We start from the raw sequence: 14,694 nt of genomic DNA, 5'->3' as shown, positions 1-14,694 counted from the left end.
GGAGCTCAGTCCAGTGTTCCAGTGTGGGTCCATCGCCAGATGAAGGTTCTATGGTGATATGCAAAATATTCATCAGTAAGGCTATAGGATAGGATCATTTTAGGTTCCCTATCTTCAGCTGCCCCAGGAACTAACTGGGGACCTCTCCTTAGGCACCAGGAACGCATGGAGTTGGCACTGATGATTGGTGTGACCGAGTATGCGATTAAGATCTGGTTCAAGAACCAGCGTGCTAAGAACAAAAAGAATCATCTGCGGAAAACTCACGAAGTCCTGCCAGAATCAAATGGAAGCTCAAAAGATGTTTCTGTGCCTACCCAATTCCATCTTCACGTATCTGTTCCTGCCCTTGCAAATATAGAGTCCACCCTCAGCCCGCAAGCTTCTTTTCATAATGATCAGGCCATAGAGGATACCGGTTATAGTCCCCAAGAGGACCTGCTTGAACGTCAAGCTCCTGTTGTAGCTAGCAACCCTGGTCAACCCACAGTGGCTGAATCTCAACTTTACCCAGCAGTGGCTCAATGGGCAGCCTCAATGGAAGCTCCAATTTCCACCACAGAGGGAGTCCATGGACCAAACAATGTTCAATACTTATATCCCACTTTTCAGCAGTTCTGACGATGGATGCATGAGAATCTAGTCACATGAGAGGACTCAGAATTAAAGTTACATACTGCCTCCACACCCTGGACCAGTCCAAGCCAAAAATCTTCATTGCAAGGAAGACATGTGGTGGCAATGTCATTGATTTGAGGATTTTTTAGAATGATTTAGCCTAATCTGTATTAGTTTTAGACCGTGTGGTCCATATACTCAATAATTTTCTTCTGAAAGAATGTTGGAAGTCTTTCAAAAATAATCTAAACATTTGTATTGTTGTGTTATATTTTAGTTAAATAAAAGTAGAATATATTTTCTGCTAAAAAAAAAAAAGAGACTTGTTCATTCACTCTTATACAGGTCCTGTGAGATAAATCAGGGTTTCAAGTGAATATTCCCCTAAATAGATTTGTGATAATTTATTTTCCTGTGTCCATTTGTCAGGATAAGTAGACAGACCTCAAAACAGCTTCCAATACAGAGAAATTTGTGGAATTCTCTTCTTTTAAGTTTTGACAAGCCAAAAATTTACATCACATTGAATCAAAAACCTGGTGCCAGTTTTGCCCAAAATGCAGCAAGGAAGTAAGGGACTGGTTTCTGAGCTATCCGACTCCTCAAGTGACTACACAGGCTTAGAATTGACTTTGTTCTTGTCACGCAGGGACCCTTAAAGAGACTCCTGAATGTTTAACAGTCTCGTTGAACTTAAGTGAGAGTCTGAAGCAGGTGCCCATCTAAGACGCATCGAGATTAATCCTGGACAGGCTGTGAAATAGTGTGCTGTTCATGCTGCCAGCTGCTGCCAGCTCTGCTCTCAGCAAGTCCCCCAGCAGTCCATCACTAATGCACCACAGCTAAACCCTCTTTACACAAGTGATTGCTCGGACCTTTGGGCCACACATCTACCGATTTTTTTTCCTATTTGTTTCTTTTCAAAGTGCTTTTTATAGCCTACCTAAAATCATTTGGATATTACATATTTGATAGTATTTTCCACAATCTGAGAACTGTGTTTTTATTACCTTAACAATATCAATTAAAAAGAAGTCAAATTGAGTACTGATGAGTCTTAATTTATCCATTTGAATGCTACCATTAAAAAAAAATCTTTGTGTATGTGATATTGTGGGTGGGTGTGTATGTGGTTGTGGGCATGTGCGCAGCACCATACGGAGGACGCAGAGCAATTTTCAGGAGTTATGAGTTATTTTTCCCTTCCACCTGGTTTTAAGGGAAGAACGTTCATGTAACTACCACGTTAGCTATTCCATAAACTTGTGGGTTAACCTCCTGTCTGTGGCTCCAATCACATCATAGTACTCCTAGGTTTAAAGATGTGCACTACTCTTTCTGGGCTTTTATGGGGATTCCAGATGATCCAAGCTCAGGTTGTTTGGCTTGCAGAAAAAAATTATATTATACACTGAAACAATAAATGGACTGAAATTTATCCATCATATTTCATTATTATTAATGAATATAAATTACTAAACTTTTACTGACAAAATAAAAAAATAAAGCCATAAAATAGAAATAGATGTTAATGATTTGTCATAATGTATTACTCAATTTATCACACAATATTTATTATCTAATAATACTTTCTCCAATACTATATTAAGAATGAAGTCCATGAGTGTCACTATAGGTAATATCTGACATGTCATTAAAACTTAGTGGATATGCTACAATTGAAAACTGATACATGTATTTTTAAATATGTAAGAACCTTCATTTGGATTAGTTTAGCAAACTATATATAGGCTATTATATTTTATCCTTGTATAGACAACTCAGAAAGGCTGCTTAAATCTTTAAGATCCAAAGATATATTTGCTAACTGTGTTGCAGTGATGGTCACTTTACCTATTAAGGGTTGTTCTTTGTGTCACATAACCTTGCAAGTCCCTCCATAGCTGAGTATTTGAAGGCTGACAACAGTGTTCTAATGCAGCAGATCATCAGGTCAGTGCTCATTCTTCTGTATACATGTAGTTATAGAGAGATGATATATAGGGAGTGATCCTAACAAATAGACATTTAGAGGACTAATATCTCTAGAAGAAAGCAAAGCAGACAACTCAGTTATGTAAGTAAAGGAAAAATGTTAATTGTATTGACCACACCACAAAGTCAATAAACACTAGATGTGTAAAGAATGCTGAAGAGAACGGGGACTCGATGTATATTTTGAACAATTGTGCTAAAGGAATTATTTTTAATTTTAAGTCTTCAGTATCCTCTACAAAGCTGAAAAAACTCACTATTGTATATGCCTTTCCAAATAGTGGTTATAATTGTTTCGAAGGAGAAAATACTCCATTGGTTTGTTATCCCATTTATCTCTATAGAAAACAAAAATTACAGTCATCTGATGATGTAGCGATCTGAGCACCACAGTCCAGAAAACATCCCAAGTGTCTTAGTCACCCACATAGTAGTTAATTATCATTGAAAGTTCACAAAAGTTCTGCTATTTAGGACCTCAGCCAAGCCAAATTTGGAAAAAAAAACTGTCTGCACAAATGCCTGCGATTCCAGGTCACTAATCATAATTTTCAGAACAGCAGACTATGTGACTTTACTACTCTCTCATATTGCCTGTGAGAGACCCTGATCATGCATACTCCTTAGGAATGCACTGTGACAGCATAAGCAGAGCCAAAAGTCATCTAATTTTGATACCCCACTGTGTTTGTATTTTGTAGATGCTTTCTAACTAGTGTAAAGAATATCCAAGTTAAATGTTTATTGCATAGTGTTGGAAATTTCTCCAGGAACTTAAAAAAAAATCTTGGAGAAACAGTCTGTGTTCATACTGCTTTTATTTAACAGCGACAACATGAACAGATAACCCTTTGAGCCATTCCCTTGGCCAACATCTTTATCAATGTTATCTTCCTTAATTTGCACAGACATCCTTGAAGTTAAGTATTATTACTGATACTTTACAGATGATGAATCTGAAACATACAGCAGTTAGTAAATTCAGTGTAATGCAATCATTACATGGCAGGGCTACTTGTGACGCCAAGACTGTTCTGACCTCCAAATTCCCATGCTGTACAACCTCATTATTCTGACTTCACGCTCTGTAAAGCATGATGTGGTGTGATGTGTGAATGGCTTCAGTTGGCTAATTCTAAATTATATGGAGTAGATCACTGCAGTGTTATCATCTTGAAGATAATGAAAACAAGATGAAGAAATTGCACTAAAATACAAGATTATTAATGGAACCACATCAAAGGCTCTAAAGAAAACATTTAAATTACTGTATATAATAGTTCACGTTTTCTATTTTGATCTATTTAATAGTAAAGCTGCAAAGTTTAGGGAAATGACATGACCTGCCTCCATGTTGGATCCCATCCAAGCCATATAATCTATTTTCTTCACCTTTATTTTTTATAGGTGATAATCACATTCAGTTGCTTCATTTAAAATAAAATTAATTTTAATAAATTAAAATTTAATAATTCACTTACTCATGTTAGTAGTATCTGGGTCGTTAGAAGCATGTCTGAGAAGTGATTAGACAGTTATATAGTATTGATTGAAAACTATCACATACAGCAGGAGTATTGACACTTATATACATCACATAAAGATTCATTTATGTTAACACATTATCAAAAGCTAATTCCAAGACTGTCTATTGACGAGCCACATAGTACACAATACAATAATAAAGAGCCACATAATATACCAATGTGCTGTTAGAATCCAACCTCAGCTCAAGTCATAATATCTGTGGTTTCTTTTATCATTTATTAGAAAGGAAAGCTAGGGGGTAAATATTAAGGAGACAAACTTTGGAGAACCACAAACCACCATGACATACAACCACCCTCTACTTTCAGTCTTTAAAAGGCCCAGACATACCTGTTTGCTCATTTCTTCCTCTTCCAAGGGTCTCTTTCCCTTCTCCAGACTCGGCCAGAGAACTGCTTGATCCATTCTATACATCTAAATCTGAACCTCACCTCTGGAACCAATGCCCTAATCCACTGGACATCAGACCACAACACAGACAAAATTCTGGTAACAGTCATCTGTCCTCCTTTTCCAGATATGAAACAGGCACCTTAGTGAGGAATCACGTGGGAATCCTTAGTTAACCAGATATCCTTACTATAAGCAAGCTGGTGTAGCCACCCTAATATCTACCAAAATAGACTTACAACTAAAATTAATCAAAAGAGATGAAGGAGGTCGCTTTCATGCTTATTAAAGGAAAAATCCACCCAGATATGACATCTCAGTTTCCAACATCTATGTCAAAAAAGCAAAGGAACTATATTTACTAAAGAAACATTACTAAGCTCCCATCCTAAACTTCACACATTAATAGTCTGAAACTCCAATACCCCATCTTCACCAATGTACAGGTAATCCACATAAAACCTAAATAAAGAAATTATATAGATACCAGACATTATGAACCAAATGGACCTAACAAATATCTACAGAACATTTAACAAAACACAAAGAAGATACCTTTCCTCAGCACGTCCCAGACTTTTCTACAAAATTGACCACAGAATTTGTCACAGAGCAAGTCTCAACAGATATAAGAAAATTAAAATAACTCACTGTATACTATCAGAAAAACACTGATTAAAGCTGGATTTCAACAACAGAAGCCCTACAAAAATCACAGAAACTGAACAACTCTCTACTTAATGACTATTGGGTCAAGGCAGAAATAAATAAAGAAAAGACTTCCCAGAATTCAAGGAAAATAAATGTGCAACATACCCAATCTTGTGGGACACAACGAAGTAGCTCTAACAGAAAGCTTGTAGCACTAAGTGCCTTCATTAAGAAATTACTGAAATTACTGTATCTGGTTCTATCACTACTGGATTTAGACTCTATGATGACAGTTGGGGTATTCACCAATCTGATTACTGTGGAAGGCTAGTTCAGGTACACTCTTCAGTATTGCTAGGAGTCTCAACTGGGGTAATCTTTGTGGATTCCTGGTAATTTTCCTACCAGGTTTCTCCCTAATCCCATAATGACTCCCCCTATCAAGATATCTCTTCATTGCTTTCCCATTCTGTAACTTCTCCAAATCAACCATTCTATTACTTCATGTTCTCATATTCCATCCTCTCCCCTCTACTGCCCCCTCCTTTGCCCCAAGTTCATAAAGAAGATCTCATCTAATTTCTCTTCCCAGAGAGATTCATAAGTCCCTATTAAGGTCCTCCTTGTTGCCTGGATTCTCAGGAGCTGTGGACTGTAGTCTGCTGATCCTTTGTTTTACAACTAGTATCCACTTATGAGTGAGTACATACCACATTTGTCTTTCTGTGTCTGGGTTACCTCACTCAGGGTGGTTTTCACTAGTACATTCATTTGCCTGCAAATTTTATGATTTCTTTGTTTTTTACAGATGAGTAATATTCCATTGTGAAAAAGTATCACATATTCTTTCAAGTGGGATCCTTTTTTCTCACTTGTGTTAGTCAGACCTTTGTCATTGTTTCCAAACCCATGGCAGAAACAAGTGAAAATAGTGTCTTATTTTGTGTTTCTATTGCTGTGATGAATACCGAGACCAAAAGCAAGTTTGGGAGCAAATGGTTTATTTGGCTTACATTTCTACTTGGTAGTCTATCACCAAAGAAGGATAGGACAAGAAGTCAAACAGGGAAGAAACCTGGGGCTGATGAAGAGGTCATAGACAGGTGCTGCTTACTGACTTGCTCAGCCTGATTTCTAGAAGTCAAAGGATAGGACCACTGACAAAAGGCTCACCTCTCGCCACATTAATGACTATTTAAGAAAATGCCTAAGAACTAGATTTTATGAATTTACTCAATCATGGTATCTTCATTTCAGTTAACCCTGGCTTATGTGGCAGAGCAGAAGGTTCACTTCATGGCAGCCAGGAGGCATGGAGAATGATGGACACAAGTGTCCTTTCATCACTTCCCATATATAGTCCAGCCTAGAAAACAGTGCTACCATTATTTACAGAAACATACTGCATTTTAAATTACCTAGATAATTCCTTAAAACAGTTAAGAACTTGTATTTATTGCATCTATGTAATCTGTTAAAGCCTATTTTGAATTCTGCTTTTTGGGTTTTATTCATAGCCTTGTAATTATTTTTGTAGGGTCCATTTCTACTGAACATTACAAAGAATTCATCTATGTTCTCAACAAAATCACTTAGTCATAGATAATTTAGGGTTTTTGAGTTGCAATTTTCTAGATTGATTGTTGCATTATAACAAAATAACACATGCTAATTAATGCTAAAAATAGCCATTTACACCACAGTTTCTGTTAGGTCCAAAATCCTTGCATAATAAACATTTTCTGCACAAAGTGAACTAGGATGAGATGATTTATCAGCCAAGGGTATCTCATCTAAGTGTTAGATTCCCTGACTAAATCCATTGATAATCCACTGGTAATTTCAGATTCAGTCTCTAGCAGTTGCTATTAGGACTAAAGATGACTTGCTATAACTAGGTCCAAATCAACACTTAAATTCTAGGGGTTTTATAGTCTTTCTGATAGTCTTTTTTGTTTTGTTTTTAGAAACAGAGTTTCTCTGTGTAACAGTCCTAGCTGTCCTGTAACTCTCTCTTGTAGACCAGACTGGACTCTAACTCACAGAGATCTGCCTGCTTCTGCCTCCCTGCCTCCCGAGGACTGAGATTACAGGTATGCACCACTACCAGCCAGCTGTCTGATATTCTTTAATTCCCGCCTATATGGTTTGAGTAAGAATCCTATCTGTGAAATAAATACTTCTGAAAGTTTTAAAGGCTTATCTATTAAGCAACTCATACCAACTGTATTCTTCCTTTGGTCTGAGTAAAACTTGAGTTAAGCTGAGTTTAGTGGTTCATATCTAAAATCCCTTGAATATAGCAAAAGGATTTAAAGTTCAATGTGCTGCTAAACTATATAGTGAGTTTGAGGCTATCCTTGTTTCCTAATTGAAACCCTATATCAACTCAAAAAAATTCAATTTAAAATACTAATAAAATGGATAGTACAATGAGCTCTCACTCCATATACAGGAGGGGAATATGCCCTGTGTTTTCAAAGGGGATCAGGGATTTTTTATGGTCATCATAGAATCATATTTCCCACACATGTGTCCTTAGGAATCTTATATACAAATTTGTAAATTGTAGGGTTTCCACTCGACATATCTGGATTTTCTGGGGTTTTTTTTGTATATTCAAAAATCTGTTTGATTTATTTTATTGATCATTAACAATGATGGAAAGTTTATCCCTGCTCTCTGATGATGACACGTCTCTTCTTTATCAGACATGGAATTTCATAGTGTGTAATAAAGTGATCACAGTTTGTTTTGTGTCCACCATCTCTTCAGTCACAGCTGACAAAGACTATAATTTCCTTACAGATAGATGATCCTCTTAATGTGCACTGAACTTGAGCTGTGCAAAGTATCCTAGCCACAACATTTACCTTGTTCCCCAACATGGGCTAAGAAACAATCATTCCCTTTTCCCTAAGGTTTAGATCTTATTTAAAATGGAATATTGACACAACCTCACACTAATTTCCTTCCATTTACAAACAGTGACAGACTATTTTTAAGGTTATAATGGCAGAATATTTCATGATGAAAAGTTATATACAGAACAAGAAATAAAATTGTTCTTTCTTTATACTGTAATTATAGAAGAGAACTTTCCCAACCTAAAGAAAGATATTCCTTTGAAGGTTCAAGAATCATACAGAACACCAAATAGACTGGACCAAAAAAGAATCTCCTCGCCATATAATAATCAAAACACAAAACATACAGAATAAAGAAAGAATATTCAGAGCTGCAAAGGAAAAAGGCCAAGTCACTTATAAAACTAAGCCTATCAGACTTACACCTGATTTCTCTATGGAAACAATGAAAGCCAGAAAGTACTGGATAGATGTACTGCAGAAACTAAGAGACCATGGATGCAAGCCCAGACTACTATACCCAGCCAAGCTTTCGTTCATTATAAATGGAGAAAACAAAATTTTCCAGGATAAAAACAAATTTAAACAATTTGTAGCCACAAATCCAGCCTTACAGAAAGTAATAGAAGGAAAATCACAAAGCAAGGAGTCCAACAATAACCACAATACTCAAACATCTAGAGACCCTTCATCAACACAAATCAAAGAAAGGAAACACACAAACTCTACTACTAAAAAAGTGACCGGAATTAACAACCACTGGTCATTAATATCACTTAATGTCAATGGACTCAACTCACCTATAAAAAGGCACAGGCTAAGAGATTGGATAAGAAAACAGGACCCAACATTCTGCTGTTTACAAGAAACACACCTTAACCACAAAGACAGGCACCTACTCAGAGTAAAGGGATGGGAAAAGGTTTATCAAACAAATGGACCTAAGAAACAAGCAGGTGTGGCCATACTAATTTCTAACAAAGTTGGCTTCAAACTCAAATCAATCAGAAGAGATGGAGAGGGACATTTTATACTCATAACAGGAACAATTCATCAGGATGAAGTCTCAATCCTGAATATCTATGCCCCTAATATAAAAGCATCCACGTACGAAAAAGAAACATTACTAAAACTCAAGGCTGCCATCAAACCGCACACACTAATAGTAGGAGACTTCAACACTCCTCTCTCACCAATGGACAGGTCAATCAGACAGAAACCTAACAGAGAAATAAGAGAATTAATGGAGGTAATGAATCAAATGGATTTAACAGTCATCTATAGAACATTCCACCCAAATAGGAAAGAATATACGTTCTTCTCTGCAGCTCATGGAACCTTCTCGAAAATTGACCACATACTGGGTAACAAAGCAAATTTCCACAGTTACAAAAAAAATATTCGTAACCTCCTGTGTCTTATCAGATCACCATGGATTAAAGTTAGAATTCAACAACAATGCTACCCCCAGAAAGCCTACAAACTCATGGAAACTGAACAGTCAACTACTGAACCACACCTGGATCAAGAAAGAAATAAAGAAAGAAATTAAAGTCTTCCTCGAATTCAATGAAAATAAAGAAACTATATTGAGAACAGAGTAATTTTATTAAAAATTTTTGTAAGAATATACTACTATAGCCAGGAAGATGGATCTATGGAAAAATGAGCCATTCATAGTTCAAGCATGTGTACCTTAGTTAAAATTCTGAAAATATGCACATGTAAAGCAAGCTTTAACAGTGTATACCTTCAATCCCAGGACTCCTTAGTTGATATGAGATTGTAGACAGAAAAATCAATGGAAACCTGTGTGCCAGAAATCCTGACATGAACTAATGGCAAGAAATAATTAGAATCGGTGTTTCAAACAAGGGGAAAAACAAGAGTCAAAATCTGATGTTTTCCTTTTTGTAACACATGTGTGCTGTAGTACTTCAGTCCTCATTTACATACATGAATGCACACGTATGTATGTACATATCATATACATAAATATAAAATAAGAACATATCTCTGAAAATTCCCCTTGTTTTGGAGAATTGAATTTTTGTTGTCAACTTAATTAAATATACTTTATTTTTTAATAAATATATTCATTATTATTTTTTGAGATTATAATTTAACTATATTTCTTCCTTCTTTCCATCTCCTGCCTTGAAACCTTCCCATGTACTAAACTTCTTTCTACTTTGTAACATGGAGGGTCCTGTTTGTTGGGGTTTCTGTCCTGCCCGGTACCCCACAGCCCGCAAGCCCCAAAGAAAATCACACAGAGGACTCCATAAGTTATAAAACTGATTGGCCCATTAGGTCAGAATAATTATTAGCTCTTGTAGCTTATATTAACCCATTATTCTGATCTATTTTTGCCATATGGCTCAGTACCTTTTTTCAGTGGGACAGATCACATCCTGCTGCTTTGATGGTCTGGGCAGGAGTGGGAGGAATCAACTTTCTCCTTCCCAGAATTCTCCTGTTCTCATTGCATCATTTCTACATCCTGTCTGGTTTTTCCACCTATACTTCCTTCCTGGCCAATCAGCGTTTATTTAAAACATGATTGACAAAATACAGACTATTCTCCTGCACCACTACTTTCCTTCAAATTCATTACATCTTTGTTATTGTTAATACATGCATATGCATATATTCATAAAAACATATATATCCCCAAATATAAACTGTTAAGACAATATAATGTCATTTTTTATATGTTTTCAGGACTAACATTTGAAACTTGACAAGCAATTGCCATGCTTTTTTGGGGGGATCACCTCTTTGACTTCTAATTTTACTAGGTTATCTGTAGTTATTTTTAGAGTCAGACATGCTACCATTGTGCCACAAGGTCACACCTGTTGTTAGTTTTGTAGATTGTGACATCCTGGGCTTCTCCTCATTTGGTATTGAAAGTTTGGTGACATCCTTGTTCATGTTACATTTGGGTGGTAATGATGGTGAGACTATGGGTACAACTTCTGATGTTTCTAGTAGACATAATCTCATAAACATGCTTTCTGACCCTCTTCTACAATGATCTCTAAGCATTGTGTGTGGGAGTGTTTTGCATGGGAACCATAAAGCATCTTCAAAAACTAGTGACTGGATGTCCCCATGTAGAATAATAAAATTCAACACATGTCCAACACCCTGCACAAAAACTAATTTCAAATGGAACAAAGAACTAAATCTTAAACCTGAAACATTAAGCTACTTGAAAAAAAATAGGCAGGACAATACATGATATAGGCATATAAAAAGACTTACTGAATATATACTTTAATGAGTAATATTTGTTTTGTTTAAGACTTATGTAATCTAAACATTATAATTATGGAGGCTATAGCTGTCTCTGTACTTGTGTTTGCTGAGATAAACATCACATTTAAAATGCATGCTCATATGTTTTTGAAAGAATATCATTTTTCTGTAGATGAAGACACAGGTACAGTATCTATGCAGAATAATTTATGTTCTTATAAGAGCTACTTGCTCTCTAGCTATGTCCAATAATTTGGGTTTTAAAGACAACATTGTCATTTATGAAGTTCATTCTGGGTAATCACACAACTTTGTATGGTACAGATGGTTCAATGTGTAAAAAGCTTGCTGCACATGCACGAGTACCTGAGTTCAGATCTTTAGAACCCATATAAAAATTCAGTCTGAGATTTGTATCTGTAATCTAGAATTCTAGAGATAGATCCTCAGAGATTTGTTGGCCAATCCCTCTAGTTGAAATGTCAAGCTCCAAGGTCAGTGGGTAATCTTGTCCCAAAAAATAATGTGGAGGACAATAAAGAAAGACACCTGGCATTAAACACTGACCTCCACATAGGTGTTTATAACTTCACAAACATTTTCACACATGCACAAAACCATTTAAGAAAAAGACATTGGGGTGTTTTTACTGTCAATTACAAAACAAAATCAAATACAAAAAATAACTTATAAAGCTTTAAGTAAATTTGGTTTTATTTTGTTCCACATTCAGGATTAAACTGGGGAACATTTTGCCCACAACATGCAAGCTGAAAAACCCTACATACATATGTATTATTTGAACAAAAATAAAAATATCTAATTTCCTGTTTTTAACATTTCTACTACAATGCCCACAAATGTCTCTTTATAATAACCATTAATAAAAACAGTTACATCAAGCTGTAAATGAGGAGATTTGGTTTGATTTTTAATAATCTTTGGTAATAAAGTATAAAAGGAAAGTAGCAATATTAAGCAGTAATAGCTTAGCTACTTTTCTATTAATGAAAAAAGGCATCATGGCCAAGGCAATTTGTAGAAGAAAAGATTTAATTCATTTAATTAAGACTTCCTATGTACATATACATACATACGTACATACATTTATATATACACAAATATATACTCATATATTTATATATGTAATTATATGTCTGAAAATGTGACTCAGTGGTTGAAAGCTCCTATTTCTCTTCCATATGCATCAGCACCCACATTGGGCAGTCCACATCCACCTGTAACTCCAGTTCTGTGGAAAATGTTATTCTCTTTTAAGATACATGGTGACTACAAACACTGAGCACATAAAATAATCACAACACACAAAAATACAAAATGATTTAAAAACTGCAATAAAGTTATATGCACATGTGAAATATGCATGAGTTATCGTTATAATTTTATTTATTTATTTAAAAATATGGAACTACAAGAAAAATTATAATTATTAGGTAACCAAAGATTCTTTTTTTTTTTTCTTTTGGTTTTTCGAGGCAGGGTTTCTCTGTGGCTTTGGAGCCTGTCCTGGAACTAGCTCTTGTAGACCAGGCTGGTCTCAAACTCACAGAGATCCACCTGCCTCTGCCTCCCGAGTGCTGGGATTAAAGGCGTGTGCCACCACCGCGGGCCCGGCACCAAAGATTCTTAAAGCAGAGAAATTATAAAGCCATGAAAATGTAGACATATCAGATTTTAAAAACAAACTCTCCTTTGAAAGATAAATTTACCACATTAAAAAGCTCAAGGTCTGAGATGAAAATATATTCCTGACATGAAATTTGTTTCTAGACTCAATATACAATTTTAATAACACAGAACTGAGAAGAGAACATTCCCAACAAACAGTATGCAAAATATGTTACACCATTAAAGAATGTATTGCATGTCATTACCACATGAAAATGTTCTTGAAATTGTTACTTGGCAGAGAAATGCAAATTATAACCATAGAAAAGCAGTCTTTAAGTGTAGAAAAGCCTGAGATAAAAACTATACAGTGCTCATAGTTGATCATAGAGAAGCAGTTTGACCTCTTATGCTGCTGGAAGAAATGTAATACACTATCTCTACAATCACGTTAGACTTCTGTCACCTCTTATAACTGGGTCTGGCTATTTCACTCCTACATATGTATTCAAAATGATCACAAGCATGTGTCCACATGAAGAGTCACATACAATGCTTTAGCAATTTATCTGACTGCTTAAAGAGACTGGGAATCATTCAAGTACCCATGCAAGAATAAAAACTTATTGAGTAGGGTTGTAGTTTCGACTGAGAGTGCATGCCAAGAAGGTGTAAGTGTCTGAGTCCTTTAAGTATCAGTCAACCAAAATAAGCTTATCTTAGTATATCTGCAAGTAAGAACACATTCAGAAAACATATAGGCAATACAATGAATATTTTAAAGCATATTTTTTCTTTCCTTTGTTTATATATTTGTATGTATGTGTTTTTGTATATATGGCTGTGCACATATGTGTGTATTTGTTTTTTGGTTGGTTTTTTTTTTTTGTGGTTTTTTGAGACAGGGCTTCTCGGTGGCTTTGGAGCCTGTCCTGGAACTAGCTCTTGTAGACCAGGCTGGTCTCGAACTCACAGAGATCCGCCTGCCTCTGCCTCCCGAGTGCTGGGATTAAAGGCGTGCGCCACCACCGCCTGGCCATATGTGTGTATTTGTATGTGTGTATGCATGTACACAAGAAGACAATTATATGTGTAATTCTACATTACAAAGAGAGTTTTTCAGTAGCCTGCAACTGAACTAGTAAGCTAAGGTACCTGGCCAGCAGGCCTCAGTGATCCTCCCATCTATTTGGAGGCACTGTGATTACTAACACATCACCACACCCAGCTTTTTACACATGTTCTGACCCAACCCTTGCCTCAGGTTTGAAAACAGTCCACTAGACAGTTATAATTGTTTCTTCTTATATATGTATGTTAATGATCATAAAATCATATGCTGCATTATATAATGTATACAGTGTTAAAAATGTGGTCAAACCAGTATAGGACAGTAACTATGAGGTAATCACTTACTAAAAATTGACAGAGAATGATCATGAAACAACTTTCTTCAATACTTACATATGATTACATTCACCCTTTAAAATACACATATTTTTAATTTATGCATTTAAAAAAATATAAACTACTTATGTGATGTAACTCTTCTTCAAAAGAAAAATATTACTTCCCACAGCCAAGAGGAAAACTATGTTTTTCCTTGGGTTCAACTTCTTATTTAGCTTCTTTAGGTTCACCAATTGTAGACTCTGTGACTTTTATTTATGGCTAGAATTATAAGTGAGTACATCCTCTGTTCATCTTTTTGGGTCTGGGTTACCTCACTCAG

Source organism: Microtus ochrogaster, chromosome 6, assembly GCF_000317375.1.
Source record: "Microtus ochrogaster isolate Prairie Vole_2 chromosome 6, MicOch1.0, whole genome shotgun sequence".
NCBI classification, from domain to species: domain Eukaryota; kingdom Metazoa; phylum Chordata; class Mammalia; order Rodentia; family Cricetidae; genus Microtus; species Microtus ochrogaster.
Note: the sequence above shows the minus strand (reverse complement) of the source record.